The sequence below is a fragment of the Rhinatrema bivittatum genome, chromosome 1, assembly GCF_901001135.1.
Source record: "Rhinatrema bivittatum chromosome 1, aRhiBiv1.1, whole genome shotgun sequence".
Lineage (NCBI taxonomy): Eukaryota > Metazoa > Chordata > Amphibia > Gymnophiona > Rhinatrematidae > Rhinatrema > Rhinatrema bivittatum.
In genome coordinates this window covers 310,734,219-310,746,379 of record NC_042615.1, presented here as the reverse complement: position 1 = coordinate 310,746,379, position 12,161 = coordinate 310,734,219, and positions in this window count along the sequence as shown.

Genomic DNA, 12,161 nt, shown 5'->3' with positions numbered 1-12,161 from the left:
CAGCTCCACCACGGCGGCACACCCTCTTCCTCAGCTTCCATGGGTTCTGCTGAGTCATAGGGATCAGTCCCTATTTCCTCCACCTGTTCCTGCTCACCCTCCAGCCAGGGGTCAGGTGCCGGTTCAGGGAACCTGGGAAGTGTAGTCTTTGTTGCTTTCCTCAGCGCCCTCCGGTGGATATGTTTGGTACTGCCCGCTTCTGCTTTTCTATATCCAGGCTGTTTCTGCCCCTGGCCAGGTCGTACTGCATCACAACATATATTACATCAAGGCACTGTGCCTGTGGGCAGGCAATTTAGCAGACTCACGTATATTGGGACAGTATATTGGGACAGTAGGCAGTGACATTAAATCCATAATGTCAGGGAAAGCTAGAAGTGGTTGGGTGATTGGGACTGGGAGAGGAGACACCTCAAAAGGGAGTGCCAGTCCCCCATTAAAGTTAAAAAGGGACCTGTTGCAATCTAAACTCTTTGGAGGGGCAGGCAGTTCCATCTTGAAAAAAATGAAATCTAAACATGATGCATCGCCACCACCTGTTTCTGACCCTGTAGTTTTGGAGGCGAGGGAAGGGGAGGTTGAGTCATGCAAGACAAAATGTTGACACCCAAAAGCAGCAGTGGGACAGCAGTCTCGATTTAGCATTGACAATGTAGCGCAGGCACTGTTTGCTTCTGATTCCGATGAAGAATCATCTTGTTTGGGATTCTCATCAGAAACGGAAGAAGTAATAGCTGACAAAGTTTTAGGAGGATTCGTTAGTCCTGTTTTAGCCTCCACTTCAGTGCAGCAGGGGAGAGATGAAACTGATGATGAGGAAGAGGAAGAGCAGTCAGCGCAGGCACAGAGTGTGACTGATGCCCCTGGCATTGCTTCTCAGGGTGTACCCACTACTTCAGCTCCAGTGCCAGCATCCACCCCCAAGGCTATACAGAAGAGAGGATCACAAAAAACATCTGCAATCTGGAGCCACTTTAAAGTGACAGAGGACCCGAGTTTTGCTTAGTGTAATTACTGTGGCAGGGCTATTAGCAGAAGCAAGTAAATGGGACATCTATCTAATTTTGGCATGACGCATCATATGAAGAGGCAACTCCCATCAACAGTACTGCCATCTGGGGATGGTGGCAGTACCAGTCAGGTGACCCCTTCCAAGCAGCATAAAGTGGTTGAAAAGGAGCAGAGTCACCCCACGCTCTCAGCCCCTTCTAGCAGTCAGGTGGCAGGCCAGCAACCCTTGACATGTGGCAGAAGCAACAACCCACCATGGAGGAAATGGGGTGGAGTGCGGTAATGCTATCACGGGGTAAGAGGCAGGCAGCCTCAAAAGTTGTAACCAGGAGCACTGGGGAAATGATTGCCCTTGATGACCAGCCCTTTCAGATAGTGGAGAATGTGGGTTTCAAGCATTTTCTGAAGGTCCGGAGACGGACATCAGAGAGGACGACCGTGGCTCCCCTCCACTGCCTCCAGCTGCCCGTGAAGATAGACGCAATTGGGCCGCTCAAGACATGACGTCACATGCCGTGACGCCAAACCTTGAGCGGCCCAATTGCACGCACAGGGGCCACTTTCGCCCATGCAGGTGTCCATCTTCGCGGGCAGCTGGAGGCAGGGGAGCTGCGGTCGTCCTCACCGATGCCCATCTCCAGAGGGGGGCTGCAAAAAAAGTAAGTCGCTTCGTCGCTTTACACTGCCAGTCCTCTCTCCCCTCCTCCCGGAGCAAGGCTGCTTTTTGAGCCTTGCCTCGGGAAGAGGGGAGAGGGGACTGGCAATCCCGAGCGTAGGATTGCCCGTCCTCTCTCCCCTCTCTCTCTTGCAACTTTTTTTTTCGCTTTTTCGCTTTTTTTCGCTTTTGTTGCTTCAGGAGGAGGGGAGAGGACTGGGGCTGCCCCGGAGACCAGCACCCATGGCAGGTGAGCGGGGGCTGGGGGAAAGTTTGCCGCCTACCCTTACCTCTGCCTCTAACGCAGGGGTAAGGGTAGGCGGTAAGTTAGCAGGTTAAACGCGCAGCAAAACGGCAGGGTAAAAAAGCGATAGTCGGGGCGCGCGTTACTGGATGGTAGGGAATAGCTAATTCGATCGTTTGCATGTAATATACATGCCGCGGGCGGAAGGGGTTACCCGGGGATTTAAGGACGTGCTAAGAGTAGGTTAAAGGGGATTGTGGATCACAGGAAGGGCTAACGCGGCTGGAAAGTGAGTAGAAAGCGGGTTAGGAGCGGGGTAAACGCGGCCGCACTTTACTGGATTGACCTGTTAGTGAGGTGGAGGTGGGCTTTACTGCACACCCATCTGACGGACCAGGCCCATACCACAGCCAATATTCTAGCATGCATCAGACAGATGCTGGAGGGCTGGCAACTACACCAGCGAGACAGGAATCCTCAGGCAGGGTTCTTTGTCACAGACAATTGTGCAAACATGGTTAAGGCAATAACCGTGGGGCGCTTTAAGAACATCCGATGTTTTGCACACACTCTGCACCTGGAAGTGAAGTCAGCTCTGGGATTGGAGTCCAAAGACCAAGAGAATGAATACCTGCATAGGTTAATACAGAAGTGCAGGAACATAGCATCACACTTCCACAGAAGTTTGAAGGCGGGGGAGGTTCTCCGACAAAAGTAGACTGATTTGGAGATGCCTCACAAGCGTCTCATTCAAGACATTGCCACCCGGTGGAATTCCACCTTTATGATACTGCAGAGGTTAGTGGAGCTGCAGACACCCCTTCATGAACTTTCTGGTTCAATGGACCTAGGTGTGCAGAATCCCCTAGGGCATCATGATTGGTTAGTCATGAGTCAGCTGGTAAAAATCCTGCAGCCCTTCTAGGATGTCATGGAGGAGCTGAGTTCCAGAAGTGCCATCTTGGTTGACATCATCCCTACAGTTAATTTCCTGGATGAAAATTGGAGGCCTTTAAACAGGATGAGGGAATGACAGCTGAGGTGCTGCATTGTCTGGATGTTTTGCAGCAGCAGGTGGAAGAGAGATTAAGGCCTTTAACAATCATGAGCCCTCACCGCTCAAGGCTGGTACCAGAGTTGATGAAAATGCCAGTGTTTTTGAAAGTAAACCTGCCTTTGCTTGGGTTTCCAAATTTTTCCTATGAATGGCAAGATGAATAAAAGCAATTGAAAGCTTGCAGCAGCTCCAACTGCCTCCTATACTCCAGATAATATAAGCACTGCAGCACATGTACCTGACTGAAACGTTGTGCCTGTGTTATTGTTTGTAAGGTTTTGGGTGGACCCTTGGACACTGTGGCAGCTGACCACGCCCATGGGGGGAAGTCCTGTGAGGGGCCACAGGTCAGGCTCAGCTTTGGGACACACAACACAGAGTTATATCTTTTATTAGACAGAGTTGAGAAGCCACCAGAGGTGGCAGTAGTGAGTAGAGATGAGCCCGGTTGAGCTTAGGGTTCCTCAGGATACTGGAACAGCGATTCCCTCTATGGCTGTGCTATAGTGGAGAAAACTGAGATAGTGAGTACAGTGGAACATACACAGAGTACTGGTATAGAGCCTCGTTGGTAAAGTTGCTCACACAGTGGTTTCTCCCGGAAGGTAACACAGAAGCTGGAATAGAGGCAGGCCCTCAAGGAGCGAGTACCTGGTTCCAGGGAACAGCTCTGAGGAAATAAAGTTGGTAACTCACTGATGATATAGGCAGCGGTTTCTTCCAAGCAGAAGCAATAGGTTCAGGCAGCGAGTCAGGAAACATGGGCCCTCGAGGAGCGAGTACCAGTTCCTGATAGCGACCTAAAAGAAATGAGAGAGGCCCCCGAGGAGCGGGTACCCCGTTAGGATAAAGTCCAAAAGTTGGAGAGGCAGAGTAGCTAGGTACGGAGAGCGAATCCCATCCGTAAGGAGTTTCCCCTTGCTAACTCGATTAGCTAGCAAACAGTGTAGGCTTTTGTATCCGGGATGCGTGACATCATCACAGGGGGACGCCCCTGAGTTTGCGCCAATATGAGAATAAGAAGCAGGGCTGCGTGGTACCTGGACAACATGGCGGGATGCAGCATCCAAGCCGGACCGGAGACGCCGGAGAGAACGGCAGGTAGGCGCCGTGGCAGCCAGACGTCCATCAACCACGGGAGGAGTCGCAAAAAAGGTAAGGTGGGCAGAGTGGAGATGTCAGGCAGCGACAGTTGTAACAGCCTGTCCGTCCTCTGTCCAGGCCATACGTCCCTACAAGGGCCTGACCTGAAATGCTGTGCCTGTCCGTCCACTGTCCAGGCCATACATCCCTACAAGGGCCTGACCTCTAACGCTGTGCCTGTCCATCCACTGTCCAGGCTGTACATCCCTACAAAGGCCTGACCTCTAACGCTGTGCCTGTCCATCCACATTTGGAATGTAAGAACATAAAAAGTTGACTTAAGATGTTTGGAGCTTGCATATTTCATGTGCTCAATATTTTTCATGATCTTTATAATATGGGCCATGTTCCCTAAATCTTTCTTAGGTGCCAACAGTAATGTTTCTAGTACTATTGAAAACTGGTGGTAGTTGCACTCTAGTTCATCCTCTGTGTTCCGATTGTTTACAGAGGCACTGTGTAAACCACAAAGTCAACATAGGTTGATATTGTAGATTTGGACTTGAGTAGCAGTTTTCTTATTTCTGAGAGCTCTTCATGTTCCTTTGTCATCAGCTGAAGTGCATAAGTACAGTTAATAGCTTCTGGGTATTCACAAATAATCTCCAGCTCAGTTCTTGCTTCATAAATGACAGTCTCTATTGCTCTAAAAGCAGCCTCTGCTGAATTATCTTTCAGAAATTAAAAAGATACCATTTTCTTCTGGCAGTGAACTAGTTCAGGAAGAAGTGACAGGTGAAACCACAACTTACCTGCACAAAGGAAATCCTCTAATGCCATGCCTGTCCTTCCAGGTCTTATGTCCCTAAAAGGACTTGACCTCTGTCCTCGATTGCTGTGCCTGTCTATCCAGGCCTTATATCCCTAAAAGGGCTTGACCTCTATCCTCTAATGCTGTGCCTGTCCATCCAGGCTTTACGTCCCTATGAGGGCTTGACCTCTATCCTCGATTGCTGTGCCTGTCCGTCCAGGCCTTATGTCCCTAAAAGTGTTTACCCACAAATGCTGTGCCTGTCCATCCAGGATTTTTGTCTCTATGAGGGTTTGACCTCGAATGCTGTGCCTGTCCGTCTAGGCCTTATGTCCCTACAAGAGTTTGATCTCTATCCTCAAATGCTGTGCCTGTCCGTCCAGGATTTACATCCCTATGAGGGCTTGACCTCTATCCTCCATTGCTGTGCCTGTACGTCCAGGCCTTATGTCCCTAAAAGTGTTTGACCTTGAATGCTGTGCCTGTCCATCTAGGCTTTATGTCTCTACGAGGGTTTGACCTCGAATGCTGTGCCTGTCCATCCAGGCTTTACATCTCTACGAGGGTTTGACCTTGAATGCTGTGCCTGTCTATCCAGGCCTTATGTCCCAAAGAGGGCTTGACCTCTATCCTCTAATGCTGTGCCTGTCCATCCAGGCCTTATGTTCCTAAAAGTGTTTGACCTCTAATGCTGTGCCTGTCCATCCAGGCTTTACATCTCTATGAGGGTTTGACCTCGAATGCTGTGCCTGCCCATCCAGGCCTTAAGTCTCTATGAGGGTTTGACCTTGAATGCTGTGCCTGTCTGACCAGGCCTTATATCCCTACAAGAGGTTGACCTCTATCCTTCAATGCTGTGCCTGTCCGTCCAAAATTTACGTCCCTACGAGGGCTTGACCTCTATCCTCGAATGCTGAGCCTGTCCATCCACATTTGGAATGTAAGAACATAAAAAGCTGACTTAAGATGTTTGGAGCTTGCGTATTTCATATGATTAATAGTTTTTCTGACCTTCAAAATATGGGCCATGTTCCCGAAATCTTTCTTAGGTGCCAACAGTAATGTTTTCTAGTACTATTGAAAACTGGTGGTAATTGCACTCTAGTTCATCCTCTGTGTTCCCATAGGTTACAGAGGCACTGTAGGGTACAAAGTCAGCATAGGTTGATAGTGTAGATCTGGGTGGGAGATAAAGTCCGTGCTAGGGATGTGCAGAGGGATGCCATATGTTGCATTCGTGATTCGGCTTCGTCGGGGAGCAGATACGTTGCATTCGGCCGTATGGCGCCCCGAAGCGTTAATACGGCGATTTCTATTCGTGTCCCAGCTAAAATTAAAATTAACTACAACCCCCCACCATCCTGACCCCCCCAAGACTTACCAAAACTCCCTGGTGGTCCAGCGGGGAGTCCGGGAGCCATCCCCTGTACTCTCACACCCTCGGTGCCGGTTTCATCATGGCGCCCTTTGTCACAGGGGCTACCGGTGCCATTGGTCAGCCCCTGTCACAAGGTCATCGGCGTCATCTTGTGCTCCTACCATGTGACAGGGGCTGACCAATGGCACCGGTAGCCCCTGTGACATAATATGGGCAAAGGCTATCGGCGCCATTTTGAGTACTGGCATCGGACGGCCGGAGTGCAGGAGGTTGCTCCAGCACCCCTGTTGGACCCCCAAGGACTTTTGGCCAGCTTTGGGGGGGCCTCCTGACCGCCACAAGACTTGCCAAAAGTCCAGCAGGGGTCCGGGAGTGACCTCCTGCATGCCGTCCGTCCGATGCCAGTACTCAAAATGGCGCCGATCGCCTTTGCCCTCACTATGTCACAAGTACTGACAGTCGGCCCCTGTGACATAGTGAGGGCAAAGGTGATCGGCGCCATTTTGAATACTGGCATCGGCCGGCCGGCGTGCAGGTCGCTCCCGGACCCCCGCTGGACTTTTGGCAAGTCTTGTGGGGGTCAGGAGGCCCCCCCAAGTTGGCCAAAAGTCCTTGGGGGTCCAACTGGGGTGCTGGAGCGACCTCCTGCACGCTGGCCGTCCGATGCCAGTACTCAAAATGGTGCCGATAGCCTTTGCCCATACTATGTCACAGGGGCTACCGGTGCCATTGGTCAGCCCCTGTCACATGGTAGGAGCACAAGATGGCGCTGATGGCCATGTGACAGGGGCTGACCAATGGCACCGGTAGCCCCTGTGACAAAGGCTATCGGCGCCATGATGAAACCGGCACCGAGGGTTTGAGTGCAGGGGATGGCTCCCGGACCCCCTGCTGGACCACCAGGGAGTTTTGGTAAGTCTTGGGGGGGTTCAGGAGGGTGGGGGGTTTGTTTAAATTTTTATTTAGGTGGCCGTATAATTCGGCGAAGATTTGTGTATTCATGGGGAATCGCGATACGTTTCGCTTCCCCACGAACACTACGAATAGTGCAATATACGTTGAGGATCGCCAATATGGCGAAAACGAATGCACGCCACTAGTCCGCGCTTCTTTTGGTTCTAATGGCTGAACCCTTGTTGCAAAGGGAAACCTCAGTCTCCGGCAATTCAAAATACTAATCCTTCACAGTATGGATCCTTAAATAAAACAAACAATTTTCTTTTCATTTCAGGGCAGAGAAGAGAACTTCCTCCATATTGTTCATGAAGTAATGATCTGTTTGCACATGCTTAAATCCTAACAATTTGTACCATTATACACTCTAGGGGCCAACCCATTCCGCGGAGCCCTTTCCTGCTCAAAGGAAAGTGAACTCTCTCCGGTGCAGCAGCCTATTTCTTAGTACCTGTTGACCCATGTTGAACTTTTGTTCACAATGAGACCTCCTTCATGTCACCATGCTTTGAAGGCTTGTGCTCCACTCCAGGGGCCAACCCATTCCGTGGAGCCCTTTCCTGCTCAAAAGAAAGGGAACTCTCCCCAGTGTAGCAGCCTATCTCTTAGCACTGGTTGACCCATGTTGAGCCGCTGTTCACATGACACCCTACTCCACCGCCACTCTTTGAAGACTCATGCTCCACTCTAGGGGCCAACCCATTCCAAGGGAGCCCTTTCCTGCTCAAAGAAAAGGGAACTCTCCCCGGTGTAGCAGCCTATCTCTTAGAACCGGTTGACTCATGTTGAACCACTGTTCACATGGCACCCTGCTCCATGTCGCCACACTTTGAAAGCTCATGCTCCACTCTAGGGGCCAACCCATTCTGGGGAGCCTTTCCCTGCTCAAAGGAAAGGGAACTCTCCCTGGTGTAGCCAGCCTGCATCTACTCTCTGACCCATGTTGAACCGCTATTCACATGCACCCTCCTCCGCCTCGGCCTTGGAAATTCTCGTTTGTATATCTGCTATGTCCACCAGATTTTAAAATACCAGCGAGAGCTCACTAGATGCCTATGGAAACACCCCACTCTAGGGGCAAACCCATTCTAGGGAGCCCTTTCCTGCTCAAAGGAAAGGGAACTCTCCCCAGGGCCAGCCTGTCTTGCCCCTATCAAAACCACAGGGACCAGACTACTTCCGCTCTGCCAGCCTGTCTTGCCCCTATCAGCTTTCTGCCACTCTGCCTTGCTGCCATACACCAGATGACTCACTCAACTCCTTATGGTGTTCTTGCCAGTATCATGGTTCCTCAGTGTGTTGGTGCTAGTCTTTCTGCTTCCTATGTTCCCCCTTCATTGTGCTGTAGGATGTAGATGCCACTTGTCTTGCCGCTTTGCCTGTTGTGCTGCCTTTGAGGGTTCATGCATTTGTTATCGGTGCTCTCTTTTGAAGTTGTGGTGTGTTTTTGACACTCTCACCACTGCTTTGTGCCTCTGATAAAGCACTCTTGCTGCTTCTGGTACCCCTTTGCCCTTTACAGTGCCTTAGGCTATTCATGCCACTTTGGTGCCACTTTGCCACAGTCTAAGTACCTTGGAGCTCTTTTCTCATTCTGATGATTGCTCCCCAGAAGTTTCATCAGAATTGATAATAAAACCCCATTTCTGCAGCCAAAAATAGGCTGCAAATACTTCCCCCATTGACTTTAATGGGAATCGGGATTGGGTCCCCCATTGAACGAATGCAATGTATTTGGGTACTGATAAATACGAATACCGAATCGAATGAATCTGTCCCTTCTACACATCCCTACCAGAGATTATATATCCCATGGTGCTGAAAAAATGAAAAAGCAGAGCTACCATTGGTAAACTGTAAACCATCATAAAAATCAGCTATAGTACCTGAAATTTGGAGGGTGGCCAATATAACATTTCTTTTAAAAAGGATTCTGGGTGATCTGGGAAACTACAAACCAGTGAGCCTGACATCCTTTCTGGAGAAAATGGTTGAAACTATTCTAAAGAACAAAAATTACTGAACAAATGGATAGACATAGTATAAAGGGACAAAGTCAACAGTATTTTACCAATGGACATCTTGCCTCACCAAGTTGCTACATTTTTTTGATGACATAAATAAACATGTGGATAAAGGTGAACCTGTTGATACAGCATATCTGGATTTTTAGAAAGCATTTAACAAAGTACTTTATGAGAGACTTGAAGAAATTAAAAAGTCATGAGATAGGAGATAATGTTCTGTTGTGGATTGAGAGCTGGTTAAGAGGTAGAAAACAGAGTAGTGCTAAAAGATCAATTTTCTCAATGGAACACATAAGGAATCTGAACTAGGACTGCTGCTTTTTAAAATACTCATAACTGACCTAGATATGGGAATGATGAGTGAGGTTATCAAATTTGTTGATGATACAAAATTATTCAACGTTGTTAAATCACAAGGGGATTGAGATAAACTGGAAGAGGAACTTGCGAGACTGGGCGATTGTGTATTCAAATGGCAGATGGCATTTAATGTGGACAAATGTAAACTGATGCTTGTAGGGAAGAGCAACCCAAATTATAGCTACACAATGCAGCATTCCACATTAGGAGTTACCACCCAGTAAAAGGATCTAGGCGTCATCATCAGGGCCAGTGGAAGCACTAGGTGAACTAGGCCTGGGCCTATGGCGCCGAGTATTAGGGGGCGCCACGAGCAGTGGTATCCTGAGGGGAGCCAATGCCCACGGACGCAGGGAGGCTCATGTGGCCACCAGTGGACCTCATCCCATTGGCGGCTGAGCAGCAACACGCATATAGCAGGCAGATCGGCAGGGCCGTGGTGAAGCTCACGTCACCAAGGCCCGAAGAAAAAGATTGTGGTTAAACGCACTGATGCTCCTCCTCCTTCCTGCCCGTGCGGCCCCGGAAGTAAATGTTGCCAGAGCCGCGTGGGCAGGAAGGAGGAGGAGCATCAGCACGTGCAGAAGAGGAGCAGCGCTTATGTGCCGCCGTGAATCCCAAGTCACAGCGGCCCGAGAAGAGGAAGAGGCCCGGTAGCAGGGCCGCTGCAGAGCCCATCCTGCTGCGACCCGCGAAGAGGAGGCCCAGAGGTGAGAGAGAGGCTGAGGATCTGTAGAGTGTGTGTGTGTGTGTGTGTGCGCGTTTATGAGATGAGTTGAGAGATTGTGTGTGGGAGTGAGGACCTGAATGTTTGCAGAGACAGCATGTGAGAGTCTCTCTGTGTGTGAGAGAGACAGCATGTGACAGTGAGAGCCTGTGTGTATGAATGATTGCATGAGAGAGAGCATGTGACAGTGAGAGCCTGTGCTTGAGCAAGATAGCATGTGGGAGTGAGAGAGAGCCTGTGTGTGTGAGAGTCAGGCAGCATGTGGCAGTGAGAGACTGTGTGTATGAATGATTGTATGAGAGAGAGCATGCAACAGTGAGAGCCTGGGTGTGTGTGAGAGAGAGAAATGCATGTGAGAATGAGAACCTGACTGTGTGTTTGAGGGAAGAAGGTGGAGAGAAAAGAAATAGAAAAAAGACAATATAAAAGGAATTGGCAAAAAAAAATAAGAAAGGGAAGGTGGAAAAGAAAAGCCTGTGACCAATCGATTAGAAAACTAAGAGCAGACAGCAAAGGTAAAAAAAAAAAAAATACTTTTTAGTGATTGGCACATGTAATCTTTGGGAATGTGCAAGAATAGCACTTTCTCTTCTCTATGCGGATCTCACAAATGTATGAGATTAGCATGGAGAAAGTGGAAGCCCACGGGGCCTGCACAGAGGAGGCAGCAGAATGGGTTTCAGTGTCAGTAGCAGCAATCGGCTTCTCCCCAAAAGCCATGTGGCAGCAGTGACAGTGGCAGCAGAGGCATGAGAGAGGTTCCGAGGTTGCTGGCAAAAGAAAGAGAGGGGGGTCTGCTTTTAGTGTGTGCATGTGTATGAATGGGATTCTGCCTGGGGGTGTATGTGTGTGAATGCATGGGAGCCTGCCTGGGGGTCTGTGTGTGTGAGAATGAATGTGCGCATGCCTGGGGGATGGGGAGAGATTGGTGTGAAAATGAATGGGAGCCTGCCTAGGGGTCAGTGTGTGTGTGTGTGTGTGTGTGTGTGTGTGTGTGAGAATGACTGGGAGCTTGTCTGGGTGTGTCTTAGAGCCTGTCAGTGAGAGCAAGAGGCGCCATTTTGTATTGCAAAATGGCGCCGGCCGTATGGCCATTTTGCAATACGGCAATACGATTCGAGTGCAGGAGGTCGCTTCCGGACCCCTGCTGGACTTTTGGCAAGTCTTGTGGGGGTCAGGAGGCCCCTGCAAGCTGGCCAAAAGTCCCTGGGGGTCCAGCGGGGGTCCGGGAGCGATCTCCTGCACTCGTGACGTCGGGGGACAGGAACCAAAATGGCGCCGGCGCTACCTTTGCCCTGTCATATGACAGGGCAAAGGTAGCGCCGGCGCCATTTCTATTAATGCACCGGTGGCCCAAGAGTGGAAGATCACACCGGGACCCCCCCACTGGACCCCAGGTAATTTAAGGCATTTTGGGGGGGTTCGGGAGGGTGGGGGATTTATTTTAAAGGGTCGGGGTGGGTTTTAGGGTTGTTTTAGTGTGCCGGTTTTCCCACCCTCCCCCGATTTACGATTTACACGATTTAAAAAAAAACAAAACAAAACCGCGACGATCCGATTCCCTCCCCCCCCAGCCAAAATCGATCGTTAAGACGATCGATCTCACGATTCACATCTCTACTGTATACTAAGCATTTTTCGCATAAACACAAAATGGGAGAAAATCTTTAGTAAATGACCTCCTAAGTTTGTATCTGAAGTAATGGAGGGAGAATTGACTTGCCCAAGGTCACAAAGAGCAGTAGCAGGATTTGAACCCTGCTTGCAGCCTGCTGTTCTAACTACTAGGCTACTCTGGAGAAGTTTTAATACAAAATTGCAATACTTAAAAATGAGGAAGTTAACGCAAAGGGC